Below are 16,224 nucleotides of genomic sequence, written 5' to 3'. Positions count from 1 at the left end.
CGGCGAGATGCGCGGTTTTGTCCCGGGACCGGCGGCGGTGGCATCATGAGACAGGCGGAGAGGATTTCAAATTCAGATCGGCTTGCCGCGCAAATTTCAATGCGGTACTGCAGCGACCGTTTTCGAGAGTCGTGTTCGTCGCTCTGTCTCTCTCGCACCTGTGCGAGACGCCCTATGGGTGTGAGAGAGACAGAGCGACGAACACGACACTCGGAATCAGTCTGCAGGGGACGACGACGCGGAAGACCAGGTGCGAAAATGAGTCTGGCGGGCGTTGGCAGCGCCCCAGCCGCCAGTCACTCGCTGCTGCACCGTCCACCCCGCGTCCAAGCTCGCCCCGAGCGCGCCCAGCAGACTGATTCCGAGAGTCGTTTTCGTCGCTCTGTCTCTCTCGCACTCATTGGGCACCCCTTATAAGTGTGTGTGTGTGTGCGTGTGCGTGAGAGAGGGAGAGAGAGAGAGAGAGAGAGAGAGAGAGAGAGAGAGAGAGAGAGAGAGAGAGAGAGAAAGAGAGAGAGAAAGGAGGGAGAGAGACTGAGAGAGACTGAGAGAGAGAGAGAGAGAGAAAGAAAAAAGAGAGAGAGGAGGGAGAGAGAGAGATAGCGACGAAACCAACTCTCGGAATCAGTGTAGAGTATAAGTACGCCCACCACACTGGGATGCGGACGGCCAGCGGCCGATGGCGCAGATGTGAAGGTGGGATATTCCATTAATTGCAATGGAGGCGCCATTTCCCCCTCACTCACCAACATACAGATACATTCACACTTACACACTTCCACACACACACACACGCACACACTCACACCGACGCCACCTTTCTCGTCCTGGCGCCACGGAAGCAGTGGGTAATCTGTCGGTGGGCTGGTCCCGGCTGGTCTTCGCGCGCAAAAACATGAAAAGAGCAACAGCGGCAACGCCTGTGTAGGACGGCAGCCTGCTGGCGACCAGGCAGCCCGCCAGGCGCCACATCCCGGAAGAGAAGCATGGGCCGCCGCTGAAATTTCATGTCACTTCAGGAAAAATTAAAAGTTTGTAGACAGCAAGATCCCGGTCCCGTTTTGAGCTCCAGAGTCGCTAAATGGGACTCGAACCGAACGTGTGACCCCACCAATGAGTTGCTCTCCGAACGAGGAATCGATTGGTGGCGTCACACGCTCGGTTCGAGTCCTGTTTAGCGACTCTGGGGCCCAAAACGCGTCTGGAGTTGTGGCCACCCGCGCCCGTCTTCTAGCCGAGGCCTCTGCTCGGTGTGTGCAGTGTCACCTCTCAACGCAGGACTCTCTAAATGGGGGACCGCAGTGCTAATGTCGTCGCGGTGTTTCTGAAAGTGAGTCGGCCATTGTCAAGCGTTCGCCCGAACGACCCCGCCAAACGAGGCGCCGGGAAAAGCGCGAAGCTTTCCAGAGAGTCGTTTTCGTCGCTCTGTCTCCCTCGCACCGACTCGGTACGCCCCACGAGTGCGAGAGAGACAGAGCGACGAAAGCGCCTCTCGCAATCAGCGTCTGCAGGGGGCACAGGGGGCACAGTGGGCCAGAAGAGCGGTGGAGGCGGACAAAACTCTAGACGCGTTTTGAGCTCCAGAGTCGCTAAACAGGCCTCGAACCGAACGTGTGACCCCACCAATTGATTGCTCTCTGAACGAGGAACCCATTGGCGGGGCCACACGTTCGGTCCGAGGCCTGTTCAGCGACTGTGGAGCTCAAAACGCGTCTAGAGTTTTGTCCGCTTCCACCGCTCTTCTGGCCCACTGTGGGAGGCCCGCGCGGGAAGCCGAGGGCTTTTAAAGTGCCGACGACGACGCATCCCCGGGGCTGCTTTCCACTCCCTCTGTTTTTTCCCGCCCTTTTCTTTGTTTACACTTCGCCGGACGAAATAAAAACGGTCCAATCCCCGGCCGGCTTTTCCTTCCGCGCAGCCGAGGTGTCGCTGCTGATGCTAATTGTCTTGGTCGGAGAAAAAGGGAGTCCGCCGTGAGTGGAACTACTTTCACGGTGGAGGCCCTTCCGTCCGTCCGCCGGGACATTCGCGGGTCGCTCGAAAGAAGACCCCGCCCGGCCCCAAATTGGACTGGCGAAAATGATTAAAAATAACTAGCCTCGCGGCGGGCCGAGGCGGGGCTTTTTTCGCACGGCTGGTTGGTTGCGTTATTGACAGGATGGCGACGCGTCAACCGGCCAGGAGAGTACGACTACTGCTTCGTCCTTCTGTCTCACTCGCACCCCAACGGGACGCCCCGTGAGTGTGAGAGAGACAACAGTGAGCGAGTGAGAAGGAGCCGCGTGCTGGCAGCCCGTCCTGATGCGCCTCGGTCAGACCGAGTCACACACACCGTAGGGCCGCCTGGCGAGTGATTCCATTCAGCGACCAGCGTTCTCTCTCTCTCTCTCTCTCTCTCTCTCTCTCTCTCCTGACATGCAGCTAATGAGGGAAGACTCCGGGGGCGGGCTCGGCCGGTGAAGGGGATCAACATGCCGGTTGCGATTCCACGGACTGCATATAATCAAGGATCGCGGATTGAACACGTTCAACGTGTTCACCATGTAACAGCGAACGAAGCCACACTGTAAAACGTGGTCGGAATTCAACAATACACACACTAAATGTTTATGTACTTTGACAGCCCATGACTTCTGCTATATTTCTGCATACGGAAGTTTAAGTATAATTTAATAGGTTTGCAAGGAACAACATTTCCTTATTGTGATTTTGTACTTTTAGAAATGTTCCTTAGTTGTACATAAATTACATATGCGCATATGGCAATAGTTATTGAAAAAATCCATAGGCATTTTGTGCGCATTGGTTTAGCAAAATTCCTTTACACGAATATGAATCTTGCAGAATCTAACACGTAGATAAGAATTCTTCTTATTCTGATTTCTGTGTTTTTTTCTATGCAGATCTAAATTGTTTATGAAAACTCCGGCATTTGTATAGAAACTGACAGCCTTGACGGGCTCTATGGCTCTCCTTAATTTGTTGTCGAAGCTGCCCCCGTCCGGTGAACTAAACGCAAAACACAATTTCTCTCGTTACGCCGATCGGCCATGTCGCCGTTTGTTGCCGTGAAAGCTGATCGGTTTGTCGGAGCAAAATGAAGCAAATGCTGCATGCTCGTTAGTGCCAGAGTCGCGTGCATGGCGGCGTGGAAGCCTTGCATGGTCCGGACGGGATGCGTGTCTTTGCCTAACTCGCTGGACAACACATCATTCCCATTTTAGTGTGCCTCAAGATTTGCGTTCAAGTCATACTCTGCCCCTAGTCCAATTGGTTTGTTTAAAAAAAACATCATATATAAATGAATTAATTGAAAACTTTAAAGGTCCGTAGTCATAGCACATGCGAACTGTGCTCAAATGTGTGTGCTCAGTACACGCACCTAAGTTTTGAGAGTACGTTTTACATCTGTGCTGTTGTGCTTTCAGTACCCACGCTCAGCGTAATCGTTAATGAAATGTAAAAAGAAAAAATTCTGAAACACACACACACACACACACACACACACACATCCATGCGCAGGCGCGCGCGTACGTGCTTGCACACACACACACACACACACACACACACACACGGCATAGTCTCACGCTCACGTAATTCACCGCCTTTCACAGACACACCAGCTGTTCGGTCCATATGGGAGCGGCGAGCCGGTGAGTCGTCCTGGGTCACTACACCGACCGCCTCCGCCGAAGCGTGGCGGGGCGGGGCGCGCAGTAAGCCTGAAGACCGGTGCAGGTGGCCAAAACTCTAGAGGCGTTTTGAGTTCTGGAGTCGCTAAATGGGACTCAATCTGATCGTGTGACCCCACCAATGGATTGCTCTGCAAACGACGAATCCATTGATGGGGTCACAAGCTCGAAACGAGTCCTGTTTAGCGACTCTGGAGCTCAAAACACATCTTACGTTTGGCCGCTGGCGCCGTTTTCTGGCCCACTGTGCACTGCTCGTTTCCGACGGCGGCCTTGTCCAGTGTCGCCCTGCGTGAGTGAAAACACGCCGCGGCGGATACGCGAGAAAAAAAACCAGAGGTCTGATCGAGCACCCCGGCGCCGTCCTTCATCATATCGACGGGGCCCTGTCATCATCCTCTCTCGGATTTTAAAACGCGAAAAAAAAACCGAGGGAAAACGGCGCGCGCGCCTCGCGCCTAAACAAGCGACGTGATCGAGAAAAAGCGACGCCGCGGCGTCTAACGAATTTGCACTGCCATTCCGGGGCCGTTCTGCGCAAAGGGACAAGGCGGTGGCTTTGCATACCGCGGCGCGCTTCGCGGAGAAAGGCAGTCAGTCACTCGGTCCTCGGCGCGCCCTGCGCCGCCCTGCGCTCCCTCTGGCGGTCCCAGCAGACCGATTCCGAGAGTCGTTTTCGTCGCTCGGTCTCTCTCGCATCCCCACGGGACGCACTATGAGCGTGACAGAGAGAGAGACTCACCGGCCCTAGGCGGGCCTAGGCCTACCGACGTGTCATAGGCAGGATTTACGGCAGTGAAACTGCAGCCCGGCTGCGTATATGCGCGGTAGCCTGCGGTGCGTTCTGTCTCAACGGAAAAGGCTATCCACACTGCAAAGTCTTGGGTGCAGTGAACCCTACCGGCACTCGCTCGGTGCGTGTGAATCGAGATCTCGCACGCTTATCTTGAGCGACAGTAGAAACAAAAACAAAAAAAAATAACATCAAAAAGTTAATATTGTTCAACATGCTTAACACCTTCCAAAGTATTTTGAAAATATGTAACTATTTAATTTTTTATAAGGAGAAATAGTTTGTTCCTTACAAAGTGTTTCCTATATTATTTTCTGAATTTGAAAAAAATTCTTTGTAAGGCCTGAAATTGTTTGGAAGGTTTTCAAAGTGAACCACAAAAACACCAACAAACACCAACATTTGTTGCAAATAACTGCAAAACTCCTACAAAGATCCAATGAGATCGAGGAACCATGAGTTGTTTCCAGACGCAGTCCGGACTCTCTTGTCTGCCGCAGTCCTAGACGCGTTAAGTGAGTCACTACAAAGGAGGCGTGTGGAGTCGTTGTTTTCGCTAACCGCGCGGCACTTACAATTACAAGCCGCTGAATGGGAAGAGTGCGCGACACGCCGGGGGTGTTGGTCAGGGAAGCCCGTTCTCAAGCGGTGCCGCGGGGTGCGGCCCTAGAAAGCCACGCGGTGTGGGAAGGCAGCGCCGCAGCGCGCAGCTGTCAGCGCGAAACACTTGTAAAAGTACGCCACTGCCTCCGGGCGCCCCCGGGTGCAGTTGGAACCAGATAAAGTGAGCAATGAATCTTCAAGTAGGAGCCCCGAGTTCTGGAAAGAAAGTTGCAGGCTTTGCCTGCCAACCGCACTGACGGTATTTTTTGCTGGATTTTCTTATGTTGGCACCCGTTATAGTCCCAGTGTTGTGGAGTAGGAGCCCCTTCATTTGTGAATGTGCTTTGAACAGACAGATGCTGAACAGAAATCCTGCTGGAGTCTCAAAAAACAGGTCTCTCTATTCGACACTTAAATGAAAGCCAACACCATTTCTTTACAACACAAAGAATTTTGTGCGGACGTATCTCGGAGACATATCTCCGCGCATTTCTCCTTCTTGCCAAGAAGAATTATATTTATTTCTTACTAAGAAAAGCCAAAAAGATTCGAAAAAGCACAGATTTAGTTCGTATTTTGGTTGCACCTGGTCTTATCCACAGGTCGACTATGAGAAATTTAGTGGAAAATTCAAAGAAACGTGAAAGACTAATCAAGTTACTCTCCGTGATCGTTTGAAAATCGCCTTTTAACTACACGACGATGAGATGCAAATGCGCCAATAAGAATGCACTCCATTCAGAAATCCAATATCGTGACGACGGGAGGGGGGGGGGGGCTTTGGTGTGGCCGCCGCCCCGAGGATTTTCTTTGGCGTTCGTCGATGCTAATCTGCCATTCGGCTGCAGTGAAGGGTATATGGGCGCGGCGCGCTCGGGGCACAATGCGACGGGCGGAGTGGCCGTAGAAAGGGAAAGGATATACGCACCGACGGAGGGGGAAAGGGAGGGCAGGTGTAATGTGGGTGTGTGAGAGTCCCTGTCACAGGTGCAGGTGGCGCCGCCGCTGCAGCAGCGGGAGTGGCAGTGGTGGTTATTACCACTCTCAGCACGCCGCCGCGCCGCTCCTACAAGTCGCGCTGGTACCGGTAGAACCTCCCGAAATACCCGTTCCGGCCCGGTACGTGCTGAAGACGAACCGCATCATTCACTCCTACGCACTCACCACACACACACACTCACCTACACCAAGAAACAGATACACCAACACACACACATACTTGCACTAGCCGCGACGCGCACATTAGAAACTATCTGTAACCACCAGAAAACTGCAAATTACCGGGCCAGTTTCAGTTTCATTGGAGGTGTGAGGTGGCTGACTGGTGGACCAGCACTGGCCACTTTTCCAAGGCAGTCTCCCGTCGTCGTGCCGTACCAGATTTACCAGTCTTTCACCGTGCAGCAACGCGATAACGAAGAGCTTGCCCGGACAGCGAGAGGACCTAGGAAAAATGATGGCGATCGTGGCTCGTACTGCCTCATACCTGGTCTGGTCAGATTGATGGCACCTGTGTGAACACGCTCCGGGCTGCGCGGCCGTTTCGCCAAGGGCGGATCCAGAGACGGGGGCGATGTTGCAAAAGCTGGCAACCTACAGGATTACAGTGAAACTTGTTGCCATTCTTTCAGGTGACATCGCCTGAACTTGACTAAACCTGAGAGACTAGACCACAATTGATCGTGTGCCGTGTTGGGGCCGGGTGACCACCATGGTTCCACTGCACAGTGAAGAGACCGGCGCAGGCGGCCAAAACTCAGGACGCTTTTACAGCTCCAGAGTGGCTTTACATGACTCGAACCAAGCATGACCCTGGATTCCTCGTTAGGAGAGCAATCCATTGGTGGGGTTGAAACTTTCGGTTCGAAACCCATTTGGAGCTCAAAGAGCGTCTAGAGTTTTGGCTTCATCCACCGGTCTTATGGCCCACTATGCCGCATGACAGAGAGTTGCACCTTATCTCGGGCTCTTTCCTGCGGCTGCCCGCGGTTTTGGCAGTGTGGGCTGCAGGCTGCGCGGGTCGTGTCGTGAAAGGTCGCTCCGAAATGCCGCGTGCCGCGCCGCCACGCCGCGTCGCGAGAGCGAGCTGCCCGGTCCCTGCCAGGCCTGGCGTGGAATGCCTCGATGACGAAACGAAACACTTAAACCATCTCCGCGTCATTCGGCGCCAACGCCCGCCGTGGATGAAGCGGTGCGCTGAAATCGAGTTTTCCGATCCGCAAAGACTGTGACAGTCCCACGGCGTGGATCCACTCAGTAAACTCAAAAGAGTACGCGCTCTCTTGGGAGTGAGTTCAGATTCGGGCACGCCCGAGGGAGTTACTGAGTAAGTACTCTGTTCAGTTTCTAGAGCAGAAGTTTTCTATGGAGATGGCAACGAAGTGCTCAGCAGTGCGTTTTGGCTGCTTGCAGGGGCAAAGTAGAGCTGTTTCCCCATCTCTCAGGCAGCCCCTTTAATGCCTCCTAAGTAGAGGGTCAAATACCCCCATTTCGCCCCCTGGATCCGCGTCTGTCACGCCGTGGATTGAGTAAAGAGCCTCGTAGGAGAAGGTGACAACTCGGTGACGTCAGCGCACTCTCATTGGTTGGGCCAGTCCAGCGAACGCTGTGATTGGTTGGTTCAGCAAAAGCGTGCCGTCTTGTCACTTCTCTCCCTTCGAGGCTCTCTAACCCATAGAATCTAAGGTTCCGCGGGCGCTTTTAGCATTAAGTTCGGAGAAAGTGGAGTTAAAACCGAAGTCGATGCACTGTTACTACATGCAGTGCGTCTGCCCGCTGCCACCGCACAATGCCGATGCAACACTGAATGGCCTCTGATTGACGTGATCTGACGTCACACACACACATGAGCACCAGGCACGCGTGTGTGCCCACAAACAAACACAAAAACACACACAGACACACACATGAGCACATACACACTAGCGCGCGTGCGCAACACGTCAGAGCACATCATGCTCCCGAGAAAGCGAAAGGGATTCCTCTGAGAGCAAACGAGCAGCGGCAAAACAATTCCTGCAACAAAATCAATAACAAAAGGCAAGTGCGCTGCCCCTGCCGGGCGCGGGCGCGGTGGCCCCGTGGGGCGTCGGGCCCGTCGGGGCGTGCGCTCGGCTTGGCGCTCGGCGCCTCCCAGGCAGCCGGTTCGCTGCCCTTGGCCCGCTGCTTTCCACCGCGGAGCGTATAGCCGCCTGTATAGGCAGTGCGGGCAACAGAGCCAGGACTCGACGCGATGCAAGCGAGGCAACTTTTTCAGCCGCCGGACCGCCTCGACCACTGTGTAAACTGCCCCGTGTAGTTCCGAGGATTGTGACCGATTGGTAATGACTGGCTGGACCGCGAAGTACAAGGCGAAGGCTGGATAGAGCGGTCATCTGGAATGGGCGGGCGAGTTTTGGACCGGACCAGACCGGGTTCGATGACACGACTACCGAGGGCCCGCCATGCAGGGTGCACTTACGGTGTGGACGTTTTTACAATCCACACTGCTGCTCCACTGTAGAAGAAGTACAAGTTAACCGCTGTCATTTCGTTGGGTCAGTTGAAAAAAGTTTTGGACACGGGGTAACAGCTGACTCCTGGTCATGATTTTACATTGGAGCACTCATCCCTTACCAAATGTTATTTTCACCACAAAAACATCATATTAGGCAGGAGGTGTAAAATGTCAAATCTTGATCATGAAACAGCTGTCTCATTTTTACCCCGTGTCCCAAACTTCCCCCAACTATCACTGCGCCTGCAAGTGTCGACTAGAGTCCGTAAAGGACCTCGTTCTGACTTTTGCCAAGGAATTTGCCAGTAATAAGCGTAATTTCTTTCGAAATTAATGCACGATGCCCGGGAAAACTTGCCGGTGTGCCTTGAAGACTGGCCATTTCATCACCGGTGCGCGCATCTCGCGGACTGCGTAGATTTTTTTTTCTACATGTTCTAAATGGCCCGCCAGGGCCTTCGGCAGCCCGCCATTGGTCAGCGGGACCATCGGCCATAACTCAAGAGGCGCCCGCCGCGGCGCTGCCGTCGTCGTGACATTCAGCTGCCAATACACTCGCCATTTTTTGCCTTCGCCGAACGAGACCGCGGTGTGTGTGTAGTTCATCCTCGCGGCCGCACGCAGTTTCCCCCGCCTACACTGTGAAACTATGCTCTAACTTAAGAGGGAAACAATGAAAAAAAAAATGTCGTCATTGTTAAATGATTACAAGTTCAACACAACTTAAGGAAATTTTCATCTAAGCTCGTATTCTTTTTGCATGCGCCTGGCAACAATGCTATCAACTGGCACTTACGTTCTTGTACGGAACATTCGCCTAGACATTGTCACCAAGTGACAACCAAAATTTTCACAGTGCAGGCCGAGGCGAAGGGTCGCCGCTCCCGCGCTGCCGATTTTTCACCTTGACATTTTGCTGGTTCGCGGCCAGAGCGCGCTATCCGCCATGGGTGCCCCATGAGACTTACGCCGCTCTGTGCCGCGGCCTTCCAAATCAGCGGGTGCGGCAAGTGACACCCGCCCGTCAGCCAGCCGCCAGTCAGTGGTTTAAAAATGACCTCCACGACGGCCGGCCTGACGCAGTAGTGACGCGGTGGCGGCCTCATGCTGGTGATTCACGTGGACCCCCGCAGTGGACACTGGAAAGAGTACTTTCCGAAAGCACGAAACGTGTCCTCAGTCGTCATCTGGCCGCTGCTCCCCCGCAAAACTGCAAAGCCGGTGGTAAGATTACTTGCCACAAATTTGGCAAGCCGTTTTGAATGCCAAAAATTGGCAAGCTTGGCCCGGAAATACCACCCAGCTTGCCAAAATTTGGCAAGCTTATGAAGATTTCCGACCAAAGCTTGCCTATTTTTGGCATTCAAAACGGCTTGCCAAATTTGTAGCAAGCAAACTTACCACTGGCTTTACAGTTGACGCAGACCTGTAGGCCGCTTCCGAACACAGTGCTCTCGTCGCTCTGTCTCTCTCGCACTCACGGGGTGGCTGGCCGATGAGCGAGAGGGACAGAGTGCTGTCACATGCTAGTTAATTGCAGCAGTGCTCGCGTCACGGCGATATGGCCATTACGGCCTTGGCATTGGTCGCCCACTTTCACTATCTGCCGAGCGATTCACAAGAGTCGTCTCGTCGCTCTGTCTCTGTCGCACTCGAGGGGCTCTCCGTCAGGGTGCGAGAGAGACGGAGCGACTGACCGAGCCCCGCTCATTGGCTCAAGGGGAATGCGGTTTTCGGCCAGCCGTTTGCGGCTTTTGGCCAATCGCCTCGATTGTATCGCTAATTGGCCGTGCGTGGAAGCCGTTTTGGATTCCGTGGGAAAATAAATAATATCGGTTTTTCGTTTTCGCGGCCGTCATTTCGCGCCGCGCCGATTTGCGTCCGGGATACGGCTTGATTGGACTTCCGATCGCCTTTAATTGGCGTTGTTTTCAGAAATGGTTGGCTTTTCTTGTTGTTTGTTGGCAGATAGGGCGCGCAAACATTACTCTTGCCATTAGCGTTTTTTCTGCCGTCTGAAAACCTTACAAACTATTGTAGACCTTACAAAGAAGAGTAACTTGTTATTAGAAAATATTTTAAGCGCACATAAGCTTCCAAAGGAAATACTTTGTAATTTATTTAGTATTTCTCTGTATTACCAACTAAATAGTTGGTACCTTATATGTGCTCAAAATACGTCGTAAGGTTTAAAGCATGTGTATCCACTCTACCAAAAATGTCCTGTAAATGCCGTTAATTTATTACCAGTTTTCACTGTAGGTCAATTCACAGTGTTTACTGTGATCTGCTCACGGGATTCACTGTGATCTTGTTCGCGGTGTTCACTGTGATCTGGTCCTCAGTAAACACTGTGAGTTTGACGCCGGTGAGCACCGAAGTACTGCAAATCCGGCTCCAATTCACGGCGTTTACTGTAGCCAGATCACAGTGAACACTGTAACCGAGATCACAGTGAATGCCGTGAACTAGTTCACAGCAAACGCCGTGAATCGCATAACAGCAAACATTGGTAATAAATTAACGGCGTTGACAGGACATTTTTTGTAGAGTGTCTGGTAAACGACTAAATATGGGAAAATAGTCACAGGGCAGACCCCATCCAAAATCCAATTTGAGAGGCGGTCATCCCTAAGCATAAATTTTTGTATCTTTCACCGTTTACGAAAAACGGAAATAAACTAAAAATGAAAGGTTTGCACGCCCTGTTGGCAGTGTACCGCGCGGTATGTGGGGGCGGACGCGCTTGGCCGTTCCCGCGGCGGTGTATCATTGATGTGTTGTTGATAACTCCCCTTGCATTGCATTGCATCGCAGTGGTATCATCACCGGGCTAACGATGTGAACCCGTCTTTTGTTCCAGGTACGTCAAGTGCTGCTGCGGCCCAGGAGGAGGCTGATGCCGGGCACTGCTTGTCTGTCTCTCTCGCTCCCTCACGCAACGCGCCATGAGTGCGAGAGAGAGAGAGAGAGAGAGAGAGACAGGCCTCCCGCTCGGCATCAGTCTGCTGGAGATGAGACTCCGGACGGACGGAGGTTCCACGAAGCGCTCTGGAATCCGCGCATCCGAGTCCGGTGGCAGGTTGCCGGCGTTGCTGGTGATGTGATATCAATCGGCTGCTAATTGCACAGCTGCGGTCGTCCGACCAACGGGACGATTTGTTGTTGTTGTTGTTGTTGTTTTTATCGCTGCAAACACTGATAACCGCGTTATGGGGGCGCTTTTTCTGCGTGCATCTGCGCGGCCGATCTGATGTGCGACCGGGATTACGGGTGGCCAGTCGAGCCGAGTCGTGCCGAGCCGAGCAAAGCCGAGCTGATGATGATTCTTACTGTCCTATCGGGGCATTCGCCCGCTCGAAAGATAGCGACCCCTCCTAAGAAAACCATCCTATCATCTTGCTGGGCGGTAGAAAACCATCATCCTGATTCCCAAGGGGGCTACGAGGCCATCCTAACTCGCCAGGGCACTGGAAAACCATCTTAATTCTCACACAGGGCCCATCCGCACAGTAAATGTCTCACGGTGAAAGGCTGCACCAACATATTATGGTGGCGATTTTCTCCATAATACCAACGAAATTCGTCAAAATCTCTATAAGGTACAAGGTACAGTGAATTCTCAATGGTATGTTACGAAGTCAGCTGCACCACCATAATATGGAACATTTTCACCATAATATGGAGAATCTTCACTGTACAACATTTAGAGTGCAGTTAAGATGGTATCCCAAGTGCCCAGAGAGGAGCACCCAGAGAAGATAGGACGGTTCCCTAGTGCCCTGGCGAGTAAGGATGGTTTTCTTGGGAGGGCGATGGCTGTGGCGAAAAGAACGGTCAAGTGGGCTGGACAGCGTCAGAGCTTCCGTCGGCAAACTCCCCTGCTTCTTTCATACCAGTGGTTGAACGGCGCGCATAGTGAGCAGCGAGTTGCACAAGAAGTAAAGTGCACACGCGGGTCCGAATTACGCGTCCCGAAAACGGAAGTGGCGGTGGACAGCACAACAACGGCACATCCGGAGGAGAGCGACCTGCGCACTGATTCCGAGAGTCGTTTCCGTCTGTCTCTCTCGCACTCATGGGGCGTCCCGTGTTGGTGCGAGAGAGACAGAGCGACGAAAACGGCTCTCGGAATCAGTGCGCTGGGGTCGTAATAGCAGCGGTCAAGGCGCTCGTCCCGTCCCATTCGGAGCACTGTATACGGCGCGGCCGTGCGGGCGGGGCCGGGCCGGGCCGCTTGACACTCGGAGAAAACTATCTGCCAGATTACCACTTGCAGTGGCCTGGCCAGGGCCCGGCCCGCCTGCCGGTCCTGGCGGGGTGCCGGGTGGGGGGCACTTCGCTGCCGGGGGTCACACAACAGCTGGCCCCGCCGCCTCGCCGCCCCGGCCGGGCGACGCTCTGCCACCGTCGTCCAGTTGAGTGAAAACGAAGGCCCTTTTTACGGCCAGGACGTCCCACCCGCAGCAGCGGCGCCTCTCTCTCTCTCTCTCTCTCTCTCTCTCTCTCTCTCCCCCCTCTCTCTCTCCCTCTCCTCTCTCTCTCTCTCTCCTCTCTCTCTCTCCCCCTCCTCTCTCCCCCCCCTCCCCTCTCTCTCCTCTCTTCTCTCTCCTCTCTCTCTCTCTCCTCGACAGCGTCGATGAGAAAGCATTTGGGATGGCACTTTGTTCTCGCGGGGCGTTCTGGCCGAGGTCCTGGCGGCCATTTCATTTCCTGCCTACAACGGCAGCTAGTGTGTCGGTCGGTGGGCGACCTGCCTTGTTTCGCAGTGACCACTTCACTTAACCTACACTGTAAATGTTATTGTACAGTGAAGATCCTCCATATTATGGTGAAAATGTTCCATATTATGGTGGTGCAGCTGACTTCGTAACATACCATTGAGAATTCACTGTACCTTATAGAGATTTTGACGAATTTCGTTGGTATTATGGAGGAAATCACCGCCATATTATGTTGGTGCAGCCTTTCACCGTAAGACATTTAAAGTTTGGGCAATGTAACGAAATCCTTCACATTTGATCCTTTATAACTTTTGGCATAGACTCCTTGCTTCCCTGTGGTTCCTGCATAGTCCTTTTTCAGCGTTTCTTTTGGTCGTCGTTGTTGATGATGTTGGTGGGTTTTGTTGTTTTGTGGGTCCGCAACTGGAGTCGCGTAGTTGTTGCGACCACTGTAATCGTGTTTCCCGCGCGGTGCCCGTTCCACACGACGCAAAGGCCGTGCGGCAAAAGAGTAGCATCTCCTCCGTTTCTTACCCCATTCCATTCGCCCGGCGTGTATCTGCACTCTCCATCTCCCCGTGTAACAAGAGCGCGAGCGAGACAGAGGGATGTCCGCGGCCGAATTAATTCTCCCCTTTTCTTTTTCCTCTTCTTCTCCTCTCTCTCTCTCTCTCTCTCTCTCTCTCCCTCTCTCTCTCCTCTCTCTCTCCTCTCTTCTCTTTTTCTCTCTTTTTCTTCCCTCCCCTCTCTCTCCTTCTCTCTCTCTCTTCTCTCTTCTCTCTTTTTTTCCTCTCTCCCTTCTTTTCGTTGCACAATGGCCGGCCGTGTGAGTCTCTGCTGTGTAACCCAGCCTGCGGGGGGCCGGACGGACCGGGGGGGGGGGGGGGGGCGTCCCTGTCCCCGCCGGGGTTCCCAACAACATGCGTGGGAGTGCGTCCGGCGATGCACTCTGATACTCTTCTTGTCGGTGAGCAGCTGCTCCGACTCGCCACGGTGCGGTCACCGCGAGCCACACGCACGGAGGGCCCCCCTCCCCCTTTCCCCCCCCCCCCCCCTCTCCCGCAACGCGTCGTGTCTCTGCATGGCTAACTAGGTACCTGCGGCGCTGAGCGTCTCCGGCGTCACAGCGTCGTAGCGTGCGTCCCTCCGGGCCAGGGTCGTCCTTCCTTCCAGGGGTTCTGCACTCTAGAAATCCCTGAGCGCCGTTCTTGTCCCTACTCTATTCGCCTGGCAATACGAAGATAAAACGGAGGCACTGTAAAATCTTGAACGAAACGCTTCGTATTCTGAAGCAAAATACTTTCCAATACGGATCATCTTCAGAGTAGGCCTGCGCCTGTCTCTATTAGTCCGTCCGCGTCCGACCGCCTGCTCTGTAAGTCTGTTCTGAGGGGAAAACAAATCGAATTTTGGTGCACTTTTCCGTTGAAATAACGTAAAATATAATGAAATGACATTGAAACAACGTCTAGGTAAAGCGAAATAATGTCTAATAAGTTGAATTTGAAATACGGTTTGTTCGAAATTTTTCGAAGTTGTATGCCTCCTTGTCTGTTGGTCGGTCCAGTAGGTCTGGTCTATCCATCGGCGTGTCGTTGGCTGGCCCTTGCGTGGGCCTGCCGGTCTGCCGGCCGTTTCGCGAAATGACCGCAGCTGCCTTGTATAGCCCTGCCTCGCCTTGCCCTGCAGGCCGACTCCGAGAGTCATTTTCGTCGCTCTGTCTCTCTCGCACTCATGGGGCGGCCCGTGCAGGCGCGAGAGAGACAGAGCGACGAAAACGACTCTCGGAATCAGTCTGCCGCCATGCCCGCGCTCATGCACATGAAGCAGATCACTTTCCAGTCGATTCACTCCGGAGTCATAGTCGTTGGCGTGGCGTGGCGCGGCCCGGCACGGCACGGCACGGCACGGCGGGGAAATCGGAGCGCGGCACGGCCGTGCGTGACACGGGCGTGACTGCAGAAAAAGATGGGAAAAGGCGCGGACGGCGTGCGCGCGTGTGGCGTGCGCCGTGTATTGAGATATAAAATTTGCATGTTCGGGTGGGCACACTGCGCTGACGTCGACGTGCATATGCTTTTGATCGGCGGCCTCGCGGCCAGGCGCGCGGATACAGGCGGAGTGCAAAGGGCTTGTTCTCTCTCGTGGCACGCAGTGGGCCAGAAGACCGATGGAAAAGGTCCAAAAATCCCGCGGACGCGTTTTGAGCTCCCAAGTCGCTAAATGGGACTCGAACCGAACGTGTGACCCCACAATGGATTGCTCTCCGAACGAGGAATCCATTGGTGTGGTCACACGATTGGTTCGAGTCCCATTCAACAACTCTGGAGCTCAAAACGCGTCAGGGGTTTCGTTCGACCACCTCCGTCGGTCGTCTGGCCCACTGTGCGTTGCGCGCACTGTCTGTCACAGCACGTAGAGTTACGTCTCGGCCCTTCGCGCTGCGATCCGCGTGTTCCGGTCGGCCAGCGTGTCCATCAATATCACACCAGCGGCGCCCCGCCACGCCCCGCCACGCCCCGCCACGCCCCTAGCACACGCACTACATGTAGCGCATAAACGTGATGCAATATGCAGAGCGCGCGCAATGCACAGGCCGGGGGTCTGCACGCCTTCTCGCAGTCACATCCGCGTTACATTGCTCGTTGGCGCGGTCGGCCGCGTGCCGGAGCCCCTGCCCAGCACCGGGTAGGCTACCAGTGTGCTCCCGTGTTCGACGGGACTGCCTACCGGACAGGCGCTGAGCCCCTGCACTGCGCTGGGTGGGCAAACAGTGCACCCTTGTTCGACGGGACTGCCTATTTGTCACTGACCCCTGCAGAGTGCCGGGTAGGCAATCAGTGTGCACCCGAGTGCGACGGGACTGCCTACCGGACAGGCGCTGAGCCCCTGCACTGCGCTGGGTAGGCAAACAGT

The sequence above is a fragment of the Thrips palmi genome, unplaced genomic scaffold (genome assembly GCF_012932325.1).
Source record: "Thrips palmi isolate BJ-2018 unplaced genomic scaffold, TpBJ-2018v1 HiC_scaffold_1, whole genome shotgun sequence".
NCBI lineage: Eukaryota > Metazoa > Arthropoda > Insecta > Thysanoptera > Thripidae > Thrips > Thrips palmi.
Note: the sequence above shows the minus strand (reverse complement) of the source record.